This window comes from Artibeus jamaicensis, unplaced genomic scaffold (genome assembly GCF_021234435.1).
Source record: "Artibeus jamaicensis isolate MK-2021 breed Jamaican fruit bat unplaced genomic scaffold, CSHL_Jam_final contig_851, whole genome shotgun sequence".
Lineage (NCBI taxonomy): Eukaryota > Metazoa > Chordata > Mammalia > Chiroptera > Phyllostomidae > Artibeus > Artibeus jamaicensis.
The window spans coordinates 18,265,778-18,290,276 of NW_026521986.1; the positions used below are offsets into that span (position 1 = coordinate 18,265,778).

At 40.8% G+C, this 24,499-nt stretch overlaps 1 pseudogene; it reads right to left on the bottom strand.

Annotated features, from left to right (window-relative positions):
* Nucleotides 1-1,881: 1,881 nt before the first annotated feature.
* Nucleotides 1,882-2,739, bottom strand: LOC128628570 (60S ribosomal protein L35a-like; annotated as a pseudogene).
* Between the last annotated feature and the right edge of the window lie 21,760 nt (nucleotides 2,740-24,499).

The following is a 24,499-nucleotide window of genomic DNA, read 5'->3' on the forward strand; positions in this document are numbered from 1 at the left end:
AATCACTTAGTTTTCAGTCTTGCTCTCATGGTTTCGTAAACCGCTGACATTAGGGAAACTGAGTGAAGGTTGGGCAGGATTTCTCTGTATTATCTGCAACTTTTCTACAAATCTAAAACCATTCTAAATGAAAAGGTTATATTAAAAATCATAAAACATGCTCAGGCTGGTGTAGCTCAGTGGATGGAGCACAGGCCTGTGAACCACACAATCGAGGTTCGATTCCCAGTCAGGGCACATGCCTGGGTTGCAGGCCGGTTCCCAGCACAGGACCCACAAGAGGCAACCATACACTGATATTGCCTTCCCTCTCTCCTTCCCTTCCCCTCTGAAGATAAATAAATAAAATCTTTTTTTAAAAGTCATAGAACAAAAACAATTGTTGCTTTTAACATTTTATTCATCTATGACTTGACTTTACCCTTTGTGAAAAGGTAGACAAGGGAAAAATAGCTAAAATGAATAGTTACTGGAGGATGGAGGTAACCTCACCCCTGTGTATTTCAGACATGACTCACATACCACAAAACTGACATTTTAAAGTATACAATTTGTTGATATTTAGCATATTTACAAAGTTGGGCAATTATCATCACCACTGTCCAATTCCGGAAAATTTTCATCACCTCCAAGAGAAATCCCCTACCCATTCCTCTCCCCCAAAGCCCTTGGCAACCAGTAATTCACTTTCCAGATTTATAGATTTGTCTATTCTGGGTATTTTATATAAATAAAATCATACACATAATATTTGGCCTTTTGTATCCACCTTTCACTTAGCATTATATTTATAAAATTGATTCATATTGTATCTTGAATCAATACTTTATTCTCTTTTATAGGTTAATAATGTCTCACAGATAAGCCACACTTTGTCAATCCATTCATCAGTTGATGGGTGTTTGGGTTGTTTCCACCTTTTATTACTACAAATAGTCCCTCTGTGAATATTCTCGTACAAGCATTTTTGTGAACATATGCTTCCTGTTCCCTAGGGTATGTATCTAACAGTGGAATTGCTGGATCATGTAATAACTCTATGTTAAGCTTATGAGGAACTGCCAAACTGTTTGTCAAAGGGGCTATACCATTTACATTATCACCAGTAATACGGGAGAATTCCAACTGCTCCATGTTCTCACCAATTCTTGTCTCTTTTTTTAATAATAAATATCCTAATGGATATGAAGTGGTATCTTATTGTGGTTTTGACTTGCATTTCCCTGATGGCAAATGATGTTGAGCATCTTTTCACGTGTTCGTTAGCCATTTCTCTATCTTCCACAGAGAATTGTCTGTTCAAATCCTTTCCCCATTTTGACCAAGTTACTTGCGTTTTTATTCTTGGATTGTAATAGTTTGTTTGTTTGACATATTTTGGATACTTGGCCCTCACCAGATAGATGATTTGCAAACATTCTCCCCATTCTGTAGGTCACCTTTTCTCTTTCCTGATAGTGTCCCCGGATGCACAAAAGCCTTTAACTTTGAAGTCTGTTTCATTAATCTATTCTTTGATTGCCTGTACTTTTGGTGTCATCTCTAAAAAACTATTGCCTGATGAAGGCAACTACTCCAAGGCAAATACCTTATTCTCAGGTGGAATCCTATTGATGCCAAGCTTTTGATAAACCAGAGACTGTTGGGCTGTGGGGCCCTGAGTAAAGCTTAGCTTTGTTCACAGCACAGGGAACATTTCATGAAGCACTCATGACTACTGAATACATCAAAATAACTGTGAGGCAGGGGAACAGTGAGAAGGGAAACTCTTCTATCCTTTTATGAGGTTTTGCTAGTTTTATTAATTAAAATATTCATGGGCTCAGATGAGTTGATGTTTTTTTACACAAATCCATTTTATTTATTTACCTTTCAGTAAGTTTAAATCCTTGAGGAGTACAGCATTGCACGGATTTGGGGTCCAACGGCCTCAGGAGGAAGGTTGCTTTGGAATGTAGCACAGACCAGCCCTTTTCCATGAACATGAGTTCCTTTCCCCCAGATGACCCTGGTTTTGTTCAGTTTGCCAGCAGGAGTCACTGTGTTGTTCTTTGCTTTGTACACATAAGCACATCTCTTGCCTGGAGAAAATTCCATGTTATCTCAAACATAAACACCTTCGATTTTAACAAGAGCTGTGTGCTCCCTCTGGTTCTGGAGACCCCGCTTACAGCCAACAAAAAATGGTCTTGGGCCACAGCCTTCCGGGTCTCTGTTGTTGCAGAACCTTGTTCCCAGCAGACTCCCCAGGCTCCAAGATGGCAGGAAAAGCTGTAATAAGTTTTGATCTCACATCTTTAACTGAAAGTTAATAAAAATTCTAGCACTATACAAAAGGCAAAATTCAGCAGTAAAGCTCATTTATTTATAAGATCCAATGTACTGGAACTATTTGTGTTTAGAAACCTTCATGGTGCATAGTGTTGGTGTCATAACAGTTTTGAGGAAAACAAACAGAATATAATTTCCAAATCAAAGAATGACAAAAGAAACTGACTTTTTTCAGCACAAGGACAGAAAATGCTGAACCCCACTTTTGTACAATTTATGAATCTTGCCATCATTTTGTTTGGGGAAAGGCCCTTAAGTTTATTGACTCGGTGAAGACACTGACTTGCGATTGGTCTAGAGCTCATCAGGAAGGAACAGAAAAGGACATGACACTCACATCCTCCAAGCAATACTTTTAAATGTGGGGATCCTCCTTAGTTTTTCTAGCCCATTCAAGGCTGGAGCCATGCTGACTAAATCCCCATTAGCCTTATAACTAACTCCTGCCAAGATCCTGTCTTGCTGGACCACTTGGACCCTGACTGGCAGCTGAATTGTCAAGTTCTACAAATAGCATATTTCCTCGCTTGGCTGGACATCTTTCCCATCTGTTTAGAATAGCTCTGAAATACCATGTCCTTGCCCATCCATCCACACACCTGGGTGGGCAGATCAAGAGGCAGGGACTTTGGAGCTACGTCTGTTTTCCTGGGGCCTCACCCTCCTGGCTATCGGGCTACCTCCTGAGCTCAACATTTCCTTTCCCAATGCAACCCACACCTACCAGCACAGGCAGAAACCCAAATGGGATTACCACTCCAAACTCAAGAATCCCCTAGATAAGCTCACTTACTGATTCCTTTCCAAAGTTTAGAACATCGTACCCTATAAATTCAGCAATATCGAAGTAAGTGCTTATTAGAACTTTCCACTGTTATGACAGAGAAGTAATGGCTCTACTTTCATTATTTCATTGAATACAGATTGGACACTTGAACGTGCAAAACAATAAATCCTTGGGTGAGGATTAAATATATAAATTATTCCATAAATTGTTCAGTATTCAGAGGAGAGGTTATTCCCAAGTTCTGGATGTTAAGGACACATATCAGAGTACTAATCAAATAGGGGTGGCCTCAATTGAAAACAGGCCCTTTGAGGTCAGGGCTGAGGTATTTTGGCCTCCAATGGCACACTCACGGGTCCACAGATCACAGTCTCCCTGGCGACACTTGAGTCACTCTGTATAGAATATTAAAAGGGTGGGGGATGGTATCTAAACACGAGTCTAGAATGAGCTAATTGATGATTGCATCTTCTCAGTTAAAAAAAAAAAAAGAGAACAATTTATTCATTTTCCACAACATGGTAAGATGGGAAACTTCAGAATCCAAATGTTTTTTAAAAAATAAAAATAAAAGCGTTTGTCTCTCAATTACCCTCCACATCCACTCTCCCCTCCCCTTCAGTGTTGCAGGCACAGCAACAAGAACTTTTTCCCTTAACTCATACTTGGTAACAAATGTACCATTGCCACAGAGAGAGCAGATAGAAGCCAGAAGGCTCATTGAACCAGTGTCTGTCAATGTAACCACTTAAGAATCACAGTTGTGAAATAGTTCCCAAACTGCACCTGAGACACTGGATCAGTCAGAATTTCTGGGGATGGGTTCCAGAAGGCTGTATTTTGTGTCTGTGTTGGGGGGCGGGGTAGGCTTCAGGAAGTTAATCTTGCTGACTCCGATAATAATAAAATTTGAGAAGTATTAGTAATAGGTGCTTCAGCAAAGACAGCAGGGGGCCCTGACGTGGAGCTGAGGTTGGTAGAAGGTAACTGACCACCACCACAGAGAGAAAAGATTCATAAGGAATGTGATGTTTGAACTGAGAGGAAATCATAATCTATCATTTTCTTCAGTCATGAAAAGGGGTCTTTTCCTCACACATGCTTTGGACCCTAAAGAAATAATGTGCACATTACCAGAGATATCGCCCTTGATTTAGAGCAAGTCTCTTTAAGGTCAAAGTCACTAGAGGAGGCCTGTGCTGGGAAAAGGCATGAGGGAGTACAAGGGAAAAAGTAAGGAAAAGGGGGCAATGTAATAGAAAATAAGATGTGTTTCCTTCATGGCCATAAAGTGAATACCCAAGGAGTAGACATATCCTGGGTTTACGAAACATCGATGCAAAAGAGACACAGGAAGAACTCTGCAAGGAGAACAGCAAGCATGGAAAAGATACTGTGCTCTCCATGAGGCAAAACCCAGACAGAATGGCTTTGTTCAGAGCAGCCACAGTGACCAAAATCAAGGGCCCCTTCTTGGTTTGGGAAGCAGACACTACAGTAAAGAGGTGCGTGCTTGCACAACAATGTCGCCCGTCACATGGACAAGCTGAAATATACATGAGGGGTTGAATTTTTCAGTGTGTATTAATAATTAATCTGCTCATTGGGATTATTAGCCAGGATCAGTCCCTAATTGGAACAGAGCAACTGCAAGGCAAATGTTTAAAATAATGGATGGAACTTTCTTTCTAGACTTGAAAAGATAAAGTTTGGCAGCTCCAGATATTTCTGTGTCTAGTATGAAAAAAGAATGGGGAGTTTTGGGTCTGGGAGAACTGAAAGTGTGACTGCTTTGATATATTTAAGTAAAGACTGACTGCTTGGAGTACTTAAGTAGGGTTTAATACAGATGCTGGGAAGAGAGAATATTTTAAATATAAATATATTTCTCTGGTGGGAGATGTTAATAATAAAGGAGGTTGTGACATGGGGGGTCAGGGGTATGTGGGAAGTCTCTATTTTCCTCCCAGTTTTGCTGTGAACCTAAGAATGCTCTAAAAAAATATAGTTTAAAACAAACAGGTATGTTTCTGTGTGTTGACATAATGAGTCCTCTCCCCAGCACGTGACACCCTGTGGCTTGTCACTACTGATGCCGTATTTGTTAAGACGGCCACAGCTGTGTATATGGATATGAATACATTTATGTAAATGAACTTTTTAAAGCTGTATTTCACATGGCTTCAGTATCTGGAGGTCCTACAGATCTAATACCTGCAGGAAGCTATCTTTTAAAAAATCCATACTTGAAATTTGAAACGAGGAAATGGAGGAAGAGTAAAGTTTGCCAAATATAAAAAGAAGTGATATTAAAGATGATCGCATCTACTATTTTACCTTACCTTCTCATGCCTACCCAAATATGAAGAAGTACCTTTATGAACGATATAGCCTAGCTCTTCTTAGATTCTGGGTTATCTTTGCTGATTTACATCCCAGAATATTACAGAGAGAAAAAAATCATAACTCTTTGAAAAATGCCTTGCTCCGTTGATTTTTGTGGAGAGGCTCTTGTTTGGCTGAATTTAATTTAAATGTAGCTCTTTGTTATGGCTTCAAGAGTACAACAGTCATTTCTAACAAGCACACATTATTCAGAGCATGACCCTAAATGCTGTATTTCAAACAGTCAAAGAAAACAAGCTATCCCCTAACCTACTTCGCTTTGCAGGAAGAGGAGCTGTGTGAAAAGAAAGCTGAGAAAGGACAACCTGACCCAGAGAGATTAGCCCTCACCAGGGCCCTCCTCCCGCTTCCAATGGGTCTCTGGATGGGCCAGTTGCACAAATACAAGAAGATCAGGCTAGCATCCTGGAAGGGGGAAGGGGGGTTGGTATCACCCTCCTTGGGTAGCTCTCTGCCAAGTTCTAGTTAACCCAGTTACAGTAAAGCCATTGTGGACTCTTTAGTAGAGCAAGCCTCAAATCTACATGGCATTCACGATTTTTTCGATGGCCATGGCCACAGCCAGTAACTGCAATTTAGTGGCTTATGCATTATCATGAAATGGGGTGGGCAGAGGCTCAAGGGCAGTGGATTTTATGGCAATAGGAAACAGGACACATTTTGTGCAGGGGCCAACTCCTTTGCATTTCTGAGGATGAAATGCCCCCTAGATCAAAGTGACAAAGTGGTTAGGATATTCACGGGACAGAAGACAAAAGGAGTTCATTCACTGCCAAAAAAACAGCCTTCTGTTAAGTATTTAGAAGTTTAATAACAGTACTTACATGAGAAGCAGAATGCAGGAGAGTAACTTGAAAGTGTGCACAGTTTAACAGAAACTGGTCATTCTTCTTCACAAAAAGGCAGGCAGCCGGTGATGAGGCTTACTTACCCTCATCCACTCATTCATTCACCACACATATAATGAGTACCAACGGCAGCTACCATTGAGTGTGCACTACCTAGCACTGAGTCAGGTATTACAAGCAATGAAAAATGCTTACCAAAAGCCTCTACCTTTAAGGAGTTTGCAGGCTACCTGCATGGACAACTGGTGACACTGGCATTTTATTTAATAAATAAAATATGGCCCTGGCTGGTGTAGCTCAATGGATTGAACATGGGCTGCGAACCAAAGGGTTACCAGTTCAATTCCCAGTCAGGGCACATGCCTGGGTTGTGGGCCGGGTCCCCAGTAGGGGCCAGGTGAGAGGCAACCACACACTGATGTTTCTCTCCCTCTCCCCCGCCTCTAAAAATAAATAAATACAATAAAAAAATAAAATACACACAAGTGGAGGTGTCAGACCACCTACACGGTACTTGCAAAGGAGAGAGACAAAAACTAGTTTTGCAGTTCTAGTACAACACTCTCCTCAAGAGAACAAAAGGGTTGTGGTTAAAGAGGCAAGGGGACAGACACGTTTAGGGGGGGATTTCTTGGGGTTCTGTGCATTTTTCTCGCTATGTGCCCCTACTCTGTCTATGGAGAAGTTGTGGGGCGAGGGGCAAGTCCTCCATCCATCCTTCATGTTAAATGAAAGACATTGCAAGAGAACCAACCGCTTGGGAACATCCGCCTGCATCTCTTCAGAGCTTATGGTGGGGGATCAAGGTACAGGATATAATGTAAGATGCACACTTGAAAAAAGTCTTCAGGCAAGAAGCTGGCTGAAGCTGCCCTTGGTGGGTGATTTGAGGGCTGTCTGAAGAGCAAACTGTGTTCGCACTGATGGCAGAGACAAGAACGTACAGACGCTTCCCAAGTACCACACAGGGTTCACCACATGTGGGAAACAGTTGTGCTGTAGCTGGTTAGGGTCGTTTACCCAAGAAGGCTGTCTAGAGAGACAATATGTTTGAAGGAAATATAGAAAGATAGGGGAGTGGAAAATAAAGGTGGCTCCTGCCTATATCTGTTGGAGATCAGCACACTTCTTCTAGTATAGTACATTAAGGTAGAAAGTCTAAATCTCATTAAGATACTTGAAGACAGCCCTGGCTGCTGTAGCTCAGTGGATTGAGTGTGGGCCTGCAAACCAGACAATTACAGTTCGATTCCCAGTCAGGGCACATGCCTAGGTTGCAGGCCAGCTCCCAGCAGGGGATTCGTGAGAGGCAACCATACATTGATATTTCTCTCCCTCTCTCCTTCCCTTCCCCCTAAAGATAAATCAATAAAACCTTTTTTAAAAAAAGATACTTGAAGATAAAGTATTTTGGGGAAACAAAATTTTTAGGTCACCTAAGGCTTGTTAGACATCACTAATGTGTCACTAAATAAAGGATGGATCCAAAAAGCGTGTAAAGTCTGTCTGGAATGAGTACAGCCATTGTTAATATAACCAGAACAGTTTGTGTGACATTAACATAACCTGGCAGCCAAGGAGAGTGAACTGGATTGTGCATATACAAACAATGACGACTTCACTGTACTAGTCAGTGGGAGCAGTTGATGCCCCTGACTGAGCATGTGTACTCTGTAGTTATTGCACTCAAAATGAGAGAGTAGAGCAATGACTTTGCATCAGATTTTGCCTTAAGCTTGAATATTCCTCTGCAGAAACTATTTGGATGATTCAGAAGGCTGAAGCTATGGACAATAGGTGAGTGATAGCTTCATTACAACAACATGCCTGCTCATGCATCACGTCTCATACAGAGTTTTTTAGCAAAACATCAAATCACCCAGGTGACTCAGCCCCACTACAGCCCAGATTTGGTGCCCTGTGACTTCTGGATTTTCCCCAAATTAAAGTCACCTTTGAAAGAAGAGAGATTTCAGATTGTTGATGAGATTCAGGAAAATATGATGGGGCAGCTGATGGTGACTGGGAGAATTATGTGAGGTTCCAAGGGGCCTACTTTGAAAGGGACAGAGGCATCATTGTCCTGTGTACAATGTTTCTCGTATTTTGTCTCCTCTTCAATAAATGTCTCGATTTTTCGTAGTACATGGCTGGATACCTTCTAGATAGACCTCACGTATCAATAAACCCAAGTGGTCAAAGAAAAAAGGGAAATTTTAAGTTATTATCCAGATATTTAGCTTTCAGGACTTCATGCTTTTAGAAACTTACAGAGTTAGGAAGTTTGAGAAACTATCGTTTTTATATATACTTCTAACATATTAAGACATGGCATGAATAAAAAATGTAGAATCAGACTCAGTCTAAATGCATTTGATCCTCTAGCAAAAAAAAGGAAAAAACCTTAGATTGATGACCTTTAAGAGTGAACATATAGGAAATTCCAGAGAATGTGTACTCTCTTTCTTGGAGGACCTGAGATGGGGTCAAGGTAGGAAAAACAAAGCCAGCTTCTCCAGTCTTAGCTCTACTCTTCAGAATGGGTAAGTGAGGACATTCAGAGAGCAAAGGATGAATGCTGACTCCATACCCCAGCTGCCCTCCTTTTTTTCCTCCTTCCCACTGCCTTATTCTCTACCCTTTGACTGCTCAGCCAAACAGGCCCTGGCTGATCATCCCCTCGTGGCAGGGCCATGGTCTGCTGCAGGCCAGACAGCTAAAATATAATCCAGAGATCATCTGGCCTTCACTCCTCTCTTCTGAGGCCCAGAGAAGTTAAGTGGCCTATCCACCATAGCATACTGGTTGGTAGCAGTGACCGAAGGAGAATCATGGTTTCCTACTTCTTTAACAGGGCTCTTTCAGCTCTACTACCTTAAACGGAAGGTGTAACAGTTCATAAACACACAGGTACACAGTATTCTGCCTCTTCCTGCTATGCATGGTTTCAAGCTATTTTATTTGGTATTGTCAGCAACCCCCCAAAAAGTTATTTGGAAACTTCAAAGAAAATCACAGAACCACTTTATATGCTATAAAGTTGCACCATATGTCATGAGTCAAACAACTGATAAAATAAACCAGAATGTCATGAAAGTTCCATTAATGCTTATGTCAACTCTGCCTAGAAAAATCACTTAATTAAGTAACTTTGGAAAGAAAACACTTCTATAATCTCCAATTACCTATAAGTCTTTGTATACAAACATAATCTTACATGGTGCCCAGTCGAGACAGACCTGTTACGCAAAAAGTCATAAGATTGTATACAGACCCCCACCAGAGTTAATTCTGTTCTCTGTGGGGTTCCCATCCCATGATATTGCATGGGCCCATGTCTTTCTAGGAACCATTTCTAGATCAGAGTCCAGATCCACCTAGTCCTCTTTCTGCAATGTTCCAACCTCACACCAGTGCCTCAGCAGAGGGTCCTCCCTCTAAAAGCAGAAGGCTTAACACAACTACTGCTGAGGGACTCTCCTACGCTTGGGGACACATTCCTTTATCTGACCATAGAAATAAAACAAAATAGCTCAAATGAAATGCCAGGTCTTCTCCTGCCAACTATTCTTCCGATAGCAAAAAAGCAATTTTTTCTATAACGCTAATGATTAAAAAATGTGCGAATGAGATTTACACAATGTTGGAAAGAAGGATTATGAAGAGGTAATTACCCTTTTAGGAAATTTACAGATTTCAACCAGTTAAGCCTCAGGGTATGATTATCTCATTAGTCTTATATACTCAGAATAAATAGAGAGTAGTTTGGGTGTGACCATGTTTTGCCCAAAACTAGTAAAGAACAGGCTGTGGATGCAGAAGGGTATGTACTGAGTGTTAACCTAAGTGGAATTCACACTTATGAAAGGTGAACAGCATGTGACGGAGCAAGTTCCCTGGGTTCAGAGCCTTTCATGTATCCGCCACGTTGCCAGGCTCCTCATCCTTGGGGATAAGACAACATTTCTCAGAGTACTTCATGTTCTTTCTGCCCACACGGCAACTGCTGCCTCCTCTCCTTCAGGCCTTCTCTGCAGCTTGTCTTTCTAGCTGTCCCTGGAAACGGGCTCACTCACATCCTCTCTGACTCCTGGGAGGCACATGCGCACTGTGCAACTTAAACCTGCTGTTTCAGTTCGACCCTACTCTTAAAGAGTTCTGGTGAAGAATGAGCGCTAGAAAGGGCATGGAGTTCTGCTCGTGAGAAACATTCATTGAGCAAAAAGAGTGATAGGGGAAGTAGCTAGCAACTGGTCAGAACATCTTCATCAATAATGACTAACATCAGATAATGTTAAATAGTGCCAGGTCTAAGAGCATTACATGGATAAATTCATCTAACAGTCAACATTCTCATGACATAGATGTGCCTAGAATCCCCATTGACAGAGTAGGCAAGAAGTACAGACAAAAGTCAGCCATTCGGGATTAGAATGCTGGAGCTGGACAGTCCTGTTCAATGATCACATTAAAATTAATTGAACACTCACTTGGTTCTGTGAGGGTTAGTTATGCGCCAGTCATTGTGCTATATGAGCTATGTGTATTATTAACTCCCCACAGCAACCCCTTAAAGAAATAGACCTGAGGGTCCATTTTCACATCATCCTATTTTCTATCCAAAGTTCAGAAGTGTTAAGCAATGGATCCAGGGTCTAAACCACAGTTAAAATAAAGAAAGATTTGTTTTTCCTCCTCACTATTACCTCTACAAAGTTATCCATAGCTTGTCCCTACAGGGAGTGGGTGGGAGCTTCAGAAGATGTAAAGTGCCCCACTGTTGGAGGTATTCAATGAGGGGCCAGACATTCCCTCGAATGGCACAGCCTGTTAAAGTCATTTCTGTATTTCCATACACCTAGGGATGCATGCTTATCTTCATTCACATTTTTTCGTGTCTTTGTCTTCTTTTTCTACCAAGTCTCTATTGTAAACCCTTGAGTTCACAGCTATATTTTTTCATTTTCTTTTTTATTTTCTCATAATATCTGGGTGTCATACTCAATAATTCTTACTACTGCTGCAGCTCCTTCAGCTGAGAAGTCTGGGATTATACAAGGCCCTGAAAAACAAGTTCGCATTGTCTTCTTACAAAACAGATGTATCTTTACCCAAGGACTTCTGGCCAGAGCAAGGATCACATTGTTCAGACTTGCAATGGACTGGGTACTCCTAAGACGGCAGCATCACCACACCCATGAATTAGCTAGGGGATGTTTTCCTTCTCTTCAGATCTGGATCTTCAGGGTGATGATAGGTTCTGGTATACTTGGAACTTTGTGATCAGTCACAGATTAAGAAGAAAGGTGTTCCATATTGATGGAAAGTCATTAGGTTCTGAATCCAATATTGTAATGGATTCTCCAAAAGGGAGCACATCACAAAAATATAATAATAATTACCTATTATTTATTAAGCACCTACTATGTGCCACTTTACTGAGCTCTCCACATTTATTATTTTGTTTAATCCTTACATACAAAAGAACATTGAAATATGAGACCCATCGCCAGGTTCTAGACAGGAAACGGAGACTAGAACATCAGGGTCACCCAGTTGTAAGAAGTGAAACTGGTCCTTTCAAACAACTCCTGGACTCCTACAAGTCTGCCCTCTCAGCCTCTCTCCATCAGGGCCTCCCACCATCCAACACGATCCATTAACAGAGCATCACAATGTTGTGCCAACATGAGAGCATAAGGTTGCTGCTTATTAGAGCTGTCCTGAGGGCCTTCTGTGTGGAGGTAACTTCTTGTCTGAGCTAAATTCCTGCCACACGGATTGTTTCTTCAAAATGGGCTTGACTCAGCTAGGCATTTACTGTGTAGACTCTTACTATACTTGCAAATGCCATCAAATCCATACATGTGGAGTTAAATGCACAGTATATGTCTTTTAGCCCATCTTCCATAAGAACTTTCCCCCTAACATGCTTAATTATTTATATCTAGTGATCCTCAGAATTATAGTTTGAAGAACTGGAGGGAGGGTCATATATGTACATAAAACCAGGGCCTTGCTTTAGAACACACCTTTTTTTTTTTTTTTTTTTTTTGCTATTGTTATCATTTGGGGCAGGGGAGCTCAATTTTGTTTCGTGCCATTGAGGCTTATCTTTTTAAGGTATTTGGCTTCCAAAGCACAGTAAAAAGTAATTTTTTAACTTTTTTTACCATTTGCTTTTTATAAAATAACTTTAGGGTATATTTTGTGGCACTGACACCCTAAAACCATAGAAGTAAAGACAATTTTTAAATTATAGGCAAAAGCACAGCAACCAATTACAGAGAAGTTTAAATATATATAACATTAAGACTACTGAGGCAGCCCAGGATGGTGTGGCTCAGTGGACGGAGTGCTGGCCTGCTAACCAAAGGATCACAGGTTTGATTCCCAGTCAGGGCACATGCCTGGGTTGCCAGCTAGGTCCTCAGTAAGGGGCTTGTGAGACGCAACCACACATTGACGTTTCTCTCCCTCTGCTTCGCCCTCATTTTATCTCTTTCTAAAGATAATTCCATAAAATCTTTTTTTAAAAATGACTATTGAGGCAGCTTCAGGCAATGATAGAAATAGGGAATGGAGACTCTACATTGGCTTGAAATGACAATATTATGGAATTTTTATCCTAAGACTTCCTTAGATATGTGTTATTCCATTACTCTCACTTCCAGGAGAGAAGGAATGAGGCCCGCAGCAAGGGGGCGACTTCTCTAGGATCATGTGTGTAGTCAGGACCAGAGAGAGGCCACAGTTTGTAATCCATTCTCAGACATGCCACTTATTCCCACCACTTTCATTTTTTGGTTTCTTTGTTAGTTTTACCCCTGAATTTCTTTCTTTACTTCTTTACCAAATAATGTTTTTTATTAAAGTGTACTCTATCCCATTTGGTAAGAGATCCACATTCAAGTTGCACCCCAGCTGTTAACTTACCTTGGGACAAACTGTTTGCTCTGGGGCAGGCTCCTGGCTGTAACTTTGCTCACCTGCATCTCTTTCTCTCTCTCTCTCTCTCTCTCTCTCTCTCTCTCTCTCTCCTGTCCACCCTCCCTCCCCTTCCCTTGCCGCCCCCCCGCCTCACTGAACCCAAAACAGCAGCAATGACTGCACCCCTGATGGATGCACCCTAGATGCCTGGCTGCATCAACAGGGGCAACTGATGTGCTCTGAATTTTACAAATTGGGAAATCCTTGTATCTCCGCCAGTTGCTTTTTTAAGCACCTGGAAGCTACAGGCAAGTGATGTAACATGTTCTGTTGTTAACATGCCAGAGACAAGATTAAATATTGGTCTTTCTCATGGACATTCAGCCAGTAGTCAAACATTACCTTCTTCTTTTACTATGGTGAAGTAAAATATTTGTGTCGGATGGTTCCAGTGTATTTCATCACCCTGTTCCCCCCCCCATAGGAACTCTCCTGTCAGAACACATCAATGGTGTTCATCAGCTGATGTCAGAGTTCGAAGTATCCTGTACCAGACACTGCCCTAATCCCTTCTCTTGCTGTCTTCACACATGGGGGGAGGGAGGAGCAGAGAGGACTGCTTCGGAAGTGCCAGGGAAGAGGAGAGTTTTTGCACCCTCTGCAGACATTAGAAGTCTTCTCATGCTGTCTCACACAGTGTCCCTGACAGCCACTAGAGATGGCACAGACAGGGTGCCAGCTGGCAATCTACCTGCTGGCTGGCTCTCTGAAACAGGTTCAGCTAGTTAAACCAAAGGTCATTGCCAAGCCAAGATCATCCTCACCCCACATCAGGAAAAAGATTGAAACCCTGCCACTGAAAGGAGTTGGCAGGGACAATGAGGAAGTGCCACTGGGCACAAAGATTCTGGGTGAGCAGATGCATCTTTTGTTCAATAGCTGCATCTGTTCAAAATTCATAGGTTGAAGTCCTCGCCCCCAGTACCTCAAAAAGTGACCTCATTTGGAAATAGGATTGCTGTAGATGTAATTAGTTCTGATGACATCATACTGGGGCAGTGTGGGCCCCAACCCAATATAACCAGTGTCCTGTAAGAAGATGTACATATACTGGGAAACAACATGGGGACAGAGAAGCAGGGTGATGTTTCTATAGCTAAGAAATGTCGAAGGTTGCCAGGTAGCACTAGAGAGAGGCAGGCAAGATATTTCTTCTCCATAATCCTTGGAAGAAACTAACCCTGTGCACACCTTGATCTTGTACTTCTAGGTTCCAGAACTGAGCAACAAATTGTTGTTGTTTAAGTTACCCAGTTTGTAGTGCCTTTTATGGCAACCCCTAGCCAAACTTGTGCAGATCATATTTCCAAAGTTTTGAAGGACACAGCAATCTGTGTATTACAGTAACAAGTTGCTAGAATAGAAGGTTTGTATAATTTACCATAGTTAATATTTCTCCTTATTGGATGGATGATATAGTATTTGTCTATTTCTACCCAACAAATACCACCACTTGAATGTCTCAAAATGAGGTAGAACAACAAATAAACAAAAAATGAGCTCATTAATAAAACTTGGGTCTTTCTGTGCAATCCTTTCCAAAGCAGAGTACTATTTCCAATGTATAGTTAAGTCCAGCTAAGGACTTTGCATAACTGAACTCGTACGGTTGAGATGTATATTCGTCCCTTCCACACAGCAAATGTTATTGTGTAGCTGTTGTGTCCCAGACTCTCTGATAGGCATTAGAGACCCACCAGTGGGCAAAACAGGTAGCCACTATCTTCACAGTAGCCCATGTTCAGTGAGGCAGACAGATATTGACCAAACAATTACTCAAGCGAATACAACTCTTAACTGTGACAAGTGCAATAAAGAAGCATCACCACACTTTGTAGGCAGAGAGCTGGGCCTGTTCTGTATTTTAGGTAAAGGCTGCAATACCATGAGTTTTCTGCCATCAAAAGAAAATGCCAGATATTACATTCAGGAATCCAAACCACTGCCCAAAATAATCATCTTCATTCAATACAGACCCCCAAAGAATGAAGGGATCGGAGCTGGAAGTGATAAAGAAGAGAAGCAAAGAGGCAAACGGGGTATGGAGAGACCTAAAGAAACAGGAAACTCAGGACAAGACGCTGACATCAAGTCTCCCTTGCCCCGTTCAGGATTCAAGAACGGAGTGAAGACATGTGTCCAGTACTGTGACTGTGGCCGTGGTGAATGAATGGTATGTGGCTGGGAGTGACATTTTGTGCAGTTGAAAGGATCTAACCCGAAATAAAAGCCTACCTTTGTTTGCAGCTCTGTCCTTTTAAACTGGAACAGCACTGTTTCAAATGCTTCTCGCTCTGTGCAGTTGTGGGCACCCAAGCCTGCTGCCAAACATAGCTGGTCACCACAGAAGTGGCTGAATGCTGCTGAAGGTGGGAAGAAAATCCACTGAGTTAGTCCTGAGCATTGCAAATGTGGCTGCATCTCTCAATTTCTTTCTCAAGCCCATTATAATTGTAGCTCTGATTACATGTAAAGATTTCCCACCTGTGGGGATAGAGACAAGGTCATCAACGTGCTGGCATGTGTCCCCCAAGGCCACTATGGACAGATCTGCAGCTGCTGTATCACTTGCCCTTGGTGGAATTCAACAAGATAAACTGCTTCCTTGGCATTTATTAGCAATGGGTTATATTTACACCTCTTGCCTGTTGGTGATGACCAACTTGATTATCTACTTCGAGATCTCCCAAATAACCAAGGTATAACAGATTTAAAAATACTTTGGAGACAATAAATGCCTCATGGTATGAATATATGAACCTTATTGCTTTTCCAAAACAAATATTCAGGAAACACCTCAACTGATCGCTAGAGGCTGGGCTGATGAGCAAATGACACCATTGTGGTGAAGTGCTCCCTAGTGCAACAGAAATGAGCTTGCATCCCAGCACAGAATGCTGCTCTGACCCTTTATTTGTCCTTATCTGTTTGAGCTCATGTAATTTATGTGACTGTGGCAGTTGAAGAGGCCAGACCATCCTGAGGAAGCTAGTTGCATCATACTATGCCCAGGTAAATAACAAGAGGAAAGGTATCTATTTTGAAAGTTATTAAGTTACATGGTCGGCTTATGCATGCTTGGCACACGTGGTATCATATTTAAAAAGGAGCAGGGGGAAATGATCTCGAAAGAGGAAGAGATGAGGAACACATTATCTGCAAACAAAAGAAAAGTGGAATGTTCTGGAATGGTTGAGTGTAGGTGGCTGTTTAGGGCCATGGTTCTCAAAGGGTGGTCGTGAGACCCAGCCACCTGGGAACTGTTTAGAAACACAAACCCCAGACCTACCGAATCAGAACCTCTGTTGGAGGGGCAGAGAGCTCAGCAAGCCATAGTTTAACAAGCCTTTCAGTGATTCCGAGCCACTAAGGGCGCGAAGACCAAAGCCTGAGCAGAGCAGAATGTCAATGTCTCCAAGAAAAGAAACTCTAACACTGAGTCTGCACATTATTAGAGGGTCTAACAAGGCAACCAATGATGATGAAGAGATGACAAAAATTCATTAAAGCAGACTAATTGTTAAATGGTTCTTCAACTGAACAAGTGACAGACAACAATCCCTGTCACTGTGATGTTTGCAGAATTTCTACAAGTTCACTACAAACAGCATTTTCATCCCCAAATTCAAGCAACTGAAATCAGCCTTAAAAGCCCAGGCAGCTGAAGTTTTTGTGGTCTGGCAAGTATTTTCTATGACTCCCTTCACCTGAATCTGAGCATTTTCCTTCTGAATCATTCACTGCGTAAGAAGAATTTGAAAAGGAATTAATAGAACACATTCTTTGAGGTTGGAAAATTACAATCCCCCACAATCATAGAATGGCTAGGCTGGTACAAGCAAATGATACACTGATAAGAGACACAGAATAATTTTACACTGTGTAGTCTTCTTAATTACTATATATATATATGTAGGGAAATTCCTAACAAGGTCACTAGTCAAAGGAAATGTTGCGAGAATTGAAAATCCAGGAAAGGAAAAACGCACTATAATAAAAGTGTGCAGTTAATGTGGTTTGTCCAAGCTATAGCTAAATGCCAGCTTTATTTCTCCACTCTCCTCACCTCCTCAATGTTACCAGCAGCACTTAACTCTGGGATATTAACAAGAAAGAGCTTTATGTGAAAGGAAGGGTTTTTTTTTCTTTTAAACTCTTTCATTTAGCATCCACCAAAAAGACACTTGTGTGCTTATTTTAAAAAATAAGGGACATCCATTTGCTAGTTCAGTCCCTCCAGGCTAAGAAAGTAAATGGATGTTTTGGCAAAGAGTCCTAACCAGCACTCCAGCTGCGTGTACCAGTCGTGGCTAGGAAACATTTTATTTATTCAGTGTTCCCCCATAGCGAAAAGAAGTGCAGGATTCATTTTGAAAAGACTGGGCATATTCTAATGCAATTTCTTCTTTGACATGCCTAACATTTTTCAAATATTCTTATGAACCTCATATCTCTACCACAAATAGACATTTCAAAAGATTTTTTAAAAAAGATACTCAAAGGTCTTAGCTTCAGTTGCCATCAAATGATGTAATTGCAACTTACAGAAATTATTTCATTGAAAAACTAACATTTGCTCTGCCAGTCCTGATTCTGTAGGTCCAGAACCTGAATTCAATTTTCTCCTATAAATTTTCTCTCTCTCTCTCTCTCTCTCTCTCTCACACACACACACACACACACACACACACACACACGCGCGCACGCGCAGCAACCAAGGGCAGCAGCTTCTATCCATATCTTTGCCAAAACTTTTCAGGGCATTAGAAAGAAAAATACAAAAATAGTAATTTCATATTTTCCACCTGTAGCTATAACTCTCTCCTTTCAAGACTCATTCCTCATTGGCCACATGCTGGCAAGAGTCATGATGCTTTAGATGGACCTGAATTTTGGAACTTTCCCAATCTTCTTTGGCTTGCCACCAAGAATAGCCTATTAGGAATCGTGCATCTCTTGTGTTAAGATAATGCAATTTTAGGCTGGGATGCCATAGCAATTCTATGGACCATCCACCCAAGGTTGAGTTTAGCTCATCCCTCAGTGGTTTTCACAGCTAAGCTGTAAAGAAAACTGGTTTGGTTACTCCAGACCTCATGATTGCTACCAATGGGAAGAACCCGTCTACAAAGCACCAGCCCAGAGACTGCTCAAAGGAATTCAAAAGTTTGGCTGAGGCTAAATTTCCTTGGGAATCAAAAAGCTGACCAGTTATTTGAGCTGATATATAGCCAGTCTTACTGTGATCTGTTTCTTAGACTCGCTAGGTAAGTAGCTTTGCATGAGGGTAAGGAAGCCAAACACCACAAGCAAAGAAGGACTCAGATACCTGATGAATTAAGGCTATGCGTGTGCACGCACACATCTAAGAATCCAAATTCCTATGATGGGTGTTTCACAAATGTAAAGGCATGGTACCCTTACCCTTTGTTTTGTATCCCTTTCTTTCTGTGACCAACTAAATGGGTTTGACAGTGATTGGAATCATGTAGGTTTTGTGCTGCAGGTGTTGCCAGCTGTATAAAACCTACTTTCCATTCTCCACTTCCCTCTGTATCTGCACATACACTATGTACAAGAGAGATGTCAAACCGCATCATGATAGAAACCTTTGAAAGACAGACATTTCCAAACCTCTTAACCATGATTACGTCTTCTTTTCTCAGATAGTACACAATGTAATCCATTTTTCTTATAATAAAATTATCTGGACAGTCTTTGGGAGTTCATCTGAACGAAACTGGTGACTAAAAGGAAACACAAATAATTTGAGAAGAAACCAAATCTTGCCATTGCAGTTATTTTCTTAGTATCACTCCACACATTCTATTATTTACTGATTTACCTGGAAATACAATATGTAGGAATGTTTTTAAGGACACTTCATTTCTCCCGGGTTCATCACTAGTTTATATAAGTTATTCAGTAGGCCTGGTGCAAAATGAGGTGGATGGCCTACCAGTCACTAAATTCCTTTCAAAGCACTAAAACTCTCTGATTCTCCTCTAAAAAACTCAAAGATTCCTATTCTTCAGGCTATTTCATGGACTTCCCCTACCAAGTCCAAATTACTTTACTTAGTCTGATTTAAGGCAATTTGTTCATTTAGTCATTAATACATATTGAGCATCTGCTATGTTCCAGGTAGTCTGCTAGACACTGGCCCTAAGAAATTCATAAGCCATAATTGTATATAATTCATATTTGATGCATATTTACTTTTATTCTTATGTAGCACATAATCCATTTTTCTCATGTGTGTCATGTAGATATGCCCAACTTGGTCCAGCACCCTTGAAACTATACATCTTCAAGTTTCAGGGAATATTTTTTATCAATTTTGGCCCCATTAAACAAAGATGTTAAGACATAATCTATATAACTAGTGTAAAACAAAACAATAACAGATTGTTTACTCAAATAAGGAAATACTATAGATGATTTTTTTAAATTTCCAGATAAAGTAGAATTTGGTAATTCAAATCCCTGACTGGGAAAACAATTAGAATGAGATTCAAGTGATATTTGAGAACTATTTTTACCAGCAAGCTATTTCTCACTAATCCTTAACAATTACCAATTGCTACTTAAATCTGTGTATAAATCTAGTACAAGTTTAGATCAATTAAGCAAATAAATTTAAATTTCATTCTGGTAACACTTTTATTAAATTCTACTAGGCTTCGGACTGTGTTACTTAGATTTAGAATTCTATTGCAGTGAGTGCTATAAAACCCTCTAAGTGAGCCTGCGAGTTAACTGATCAGCATTCCTAGGGACACCAGCATGCTACCTTCTTATTGTTCTCTAGCCTCCCTCTTAGGAAACACAGAGCTGTTCACGGGCATAGAAACTTTAACTATACCAGATTTAGCAAACACTAGACAAATGACCATGCCTTGGAACATCTCCCCACCCGCCGTAAGATCATCTGACTTTTTCCATTCAGGGTGCCTCCCTCTGGGTTCAGACTCTGTGTCACCGAGAGACACCTGACCGCAGTCATGATTCCCTTTCGCTGAGTCCCTAGCCTGTTCTAGACACTGTGATGAGTGCTTTGCATGCTTTACTCCCCAAACATCCCTGTAAAAGAAGAATTGTATCTTCTTCCCTAAAATGAAGGAAGCGAAGTTAGAGTGGTCACAAAGCCAGTAAATAGTGAGGCAGCACTTAGTTCCTATGCTCTGCCACTCTGTCACCTTGGGCCACTGCATTAAGCCATATCACTGTTGGTGGCCCATCATGTATAATAGAATTCTCCCAAATGGATGAAAATTGTGAAACAAATATTTGTAATAGCAGAAGAAAAGTCAAATGACACATCTGGGGAATGGTGCATTTCTCAGGGTGATAATAATATGATATACACAAGGCTGCAAAATTGGGAGAAAATTAATATAACAATGATTATTATAGCTAGCATTCACTGAGGACTTAACAATGCACATTCACTGTCCTCAATGCTGCACATGTCTTAACTGATTTAAACCCCCAGGATCAGAGAAATGTCTCAGAGTTGGACAAATCTCTGGGAAACATGGTAACAAGAAAAAAAGACTTGCCAGAAAATCTTTGTCTGCCTCAAGGACCTTCTTTTGGATAGAGAGCTACCTGGGATAGCTACCTTGAAAAACTACCTAGTGATGATCTGGACGTACAACTACATACATCTGTTGTATAACATTACACTTTTCTAATCTAGGACCCACAACCTTTAAAGAAAAAGTACTTATATGATTAACAGAGAGAGATCCAGGTTTGTAGGCTAGAGGTTGTGCAATTTGGAGGTCCTTCTTTAAAAATAAAGAATACAAAATTGATCATAAAAGTACAGTAATTATAATGAACTGTTCTTAGATTATTTTATATGTTGAAATATTAGAAAAAAAATGTGATAATGTGAGAACATATTGCAAGAGCTCTTGCCAGAGGCTTGTGCAAGCAAAGGACCTTAAAGCTTGAATTTCATTTGACTTGTGGTACGCCTGCCACTGACCATGAATAAGAGTGAAGTGGATACATTTATTAGGATGTTGAAAAAGAAATCCTCAATGAAGTTGCAAACTGAAGCTACCTTTCAAATTAACAACCAACCACCCAACTATTAAACTAAATAAAATGCATAACATGGAAATAAGCAAAGTATCCCTCAATAGATAATTGGATAAAGAAGGTGTGGTACATATATACCATTGAAAACTAGTCAGACATAAGACAAGATGAAATGTGGCAAAATATATTAGATGGAAAAAGCCAAGAACCCTATGATTTCATTTGTATGTGGAATATAAAACTGAAAGCAATAAATGAGCAAACAAGCAAACAAAAGTTCATAGACACAGACAACAGTATGGTGGCTACCAGAGGGAAAAGAGGTGGTGGGGTGGAAGTAAAGGGTGAAGGGTGTCAATTACATGGTGACAGAAGGAGACTTGACTTTGGGTGGTAAACACAATGTAACATACACGTAATGCATTATGGAATTGAAACCTATATAATTCAAGCACACTTGAAGCCTATATAATTTTATTAACCAATGTCATACCAATAAATAAATTTTTTTAAAGAATCTTCATAACTGTTGGATCTCAGGAACTGAGTTGAATCTCATGGCTGGCATTCCAACTGCAGACTGAGACACATGTCATCGGGTCCAGAAGTGAAGCTAAAGGTAGTTGGCTGGCAGGAAGACGGAGTGGCATATTGTTACACTCCTTAAGCCCCTTCTGGGAAGCAGCAACCAACTCTCCCTCCTGAATGTGTCAAAACACATCACAGCATCAGACAAACAACTCAGACATTCACCACATTTCCATTCTTGTCTATTGACCCAAGGGACAGGGAGGGGCAAGGCTTGGGGAGGCAGTGAGCATCCTGTTACACATAATCCGCCCAACAGTACAGAATTCATTTCTTGAATTGCTATCACACCCTGGGCCCCTTTGTTGCTCAATAATAAATGGACTCGTTTTTCCTTCCACCTTGTAAAATCCACTTAGCAGGAATTTAATGCAGTCGGAGAGCTTTAAAAAATTCTTTAGTGGGACCACCCATTAATAATGTTACTCTAGAAGAGATAAAGAAAAATAAAGTATAGATAGAAGAATCAAAGGGATCAGGTGACCAGGATCCTAACGGCTTTCATAGAGAATGATCTAATAAAATGAACTGGCGTGGTTTCCCTTTCAAAAACAATCTTGAAATGAAAGAAAAATATCTTATGCAGGATAAAACATACACTTTTAGATGATGGACACAGACTGACTTCCTTATTTGCACCCTTAGGTTTTTTAGAAGGCTGGAGAGATTGCGCCCTTCCCTGATGTTTGTTTGATTTGGTCTGAGTTAAAGCCAAGAGATGTGGTGATGGAAGTTTGGAAAAACAATTTAAAAGAAATGTATGCAGTGTTTTTTTTTTCTGGGATCCTAATTAACTGACCCATTTCTGGGTAACATTAGGGAAGTTGTGGGCAGTGATTATTATCTCTTTAAAGTCCTAATTAAAATGTCAAACTGTAAGGTAGAATGTCTTCAAAGCTGCGTGTAATTTGATTGTGTTGGCTTATTGGAAAAAATGGCCTTGGAAACACAAATAAACCAGCCACTAAAAAGATCCCAGAAGTCCAGGCTTTATTCCAGAAGTATAATCTGTTGAACCAATAGTATTTCATAACTAACCACTCACCAAATGGTAGACATCCAAGTGTCAAAGCCAGTTTCATAACATGGTAACACATAACACGCTGCACAGCAAGGCCTCACCAGCGCAGACTTGGGTTTGTAGAGGGCACTTGGGATTAGATCCCCTACACATGCTTATAAGACTTGAAATGCTCTCATTGGATGAGCTTCAGAAATGGACAGCACCATACCAACTCTCCAAATGAGGCTGCTAGAACTTTGGAGCTCTAAAAGAATCCCTGCATCCTATGGCAGACTTCTGTCACTGTCACGTGTCAAGATCTCAGACAGAATGAAATGCTTATCACATGTGTGCACGGGCATTGGTAAAGCTGCCCTTTATTTAAGAAGGTGGTACAGTTATGCAAGTAACAAAAAAACCCAATCGAAACCACGACTTATTACAGACATCTGTTGTATAACAAATACACTAGTGGATTAAGACAGCATTTCAATGGCATCGGCAATGAGCCACTCCCTTTCCACTTTTCTATACTGTCCCCCTCAGGGTGCCAGCTGATCTCATCATCACACTTCGGTTGCATGAGCTATAGGCATCATCTCCTCACCTAACCACACTCAAGGAGAGAAAAACAGGATTGCTGCATCATATCCACTATCCATTCTTAGACACCCCTCAGGAAACTCGCCATCACGTTTCATTGCCCATTATTGCATCACATACCCTGCCTAAACCATTGTCAAAGGGAATTGCTAAGGCTGGGTTAGCTTAATCAAGACTCACCTCCCACCCTCACAGCTCAGGGGAGCCCCTGATGTACATGTCATACTGCAAAAAAATATATAATTCAACGCTATTTGAAAGGATGGTTGCTGGGTGGGCAACCAATAGGGGCCGCCTAAGCAGGTGACTGTCTGCCTCACCACTGTCAGTAGGGCCTCTGTGCTGAGTGCCTTTTCCACTGGAGAATAGATACACAATGAAACATTCATACATGTTGCTTCTTCTATCTCTCATGGCAACATTTATGTAAAATATCTGCCAAGACCTTTGGCTATGAATAGGAGAAAAGACTATGTTTACCCTAGAATTTATACATTTATTTGAGATGCTACTGCATGCCATGAATTACTAGCAACTAATCTCAGGACAGAGTTCAAGTCCAAGAACATGACCATACCAATCCCCAAATTCACATTTGGAGTGTCTGTTTCCTGGGACCACCTGTGGAGCCAAATTTTGTATCAGTCAGTGTCCAAGCAGGAAACAGAAACTATATCAATTATTTGAACAGAAAACTTAACATAGTATTTTTTTAGTTCTATGTAAACTTCTTAACTAAAAAGGCAAGAACAGAACATGGTGACAAGATTCAGTAAATTGTATGTACAACTGGCCAGGTAGTACATATTTTCAGCTTTGCAGTCACATGGTACTCAACTCTTCTCTTACAGAATAAAAGCAGCCATAGACAATGGGGGCACAGATTTGCCT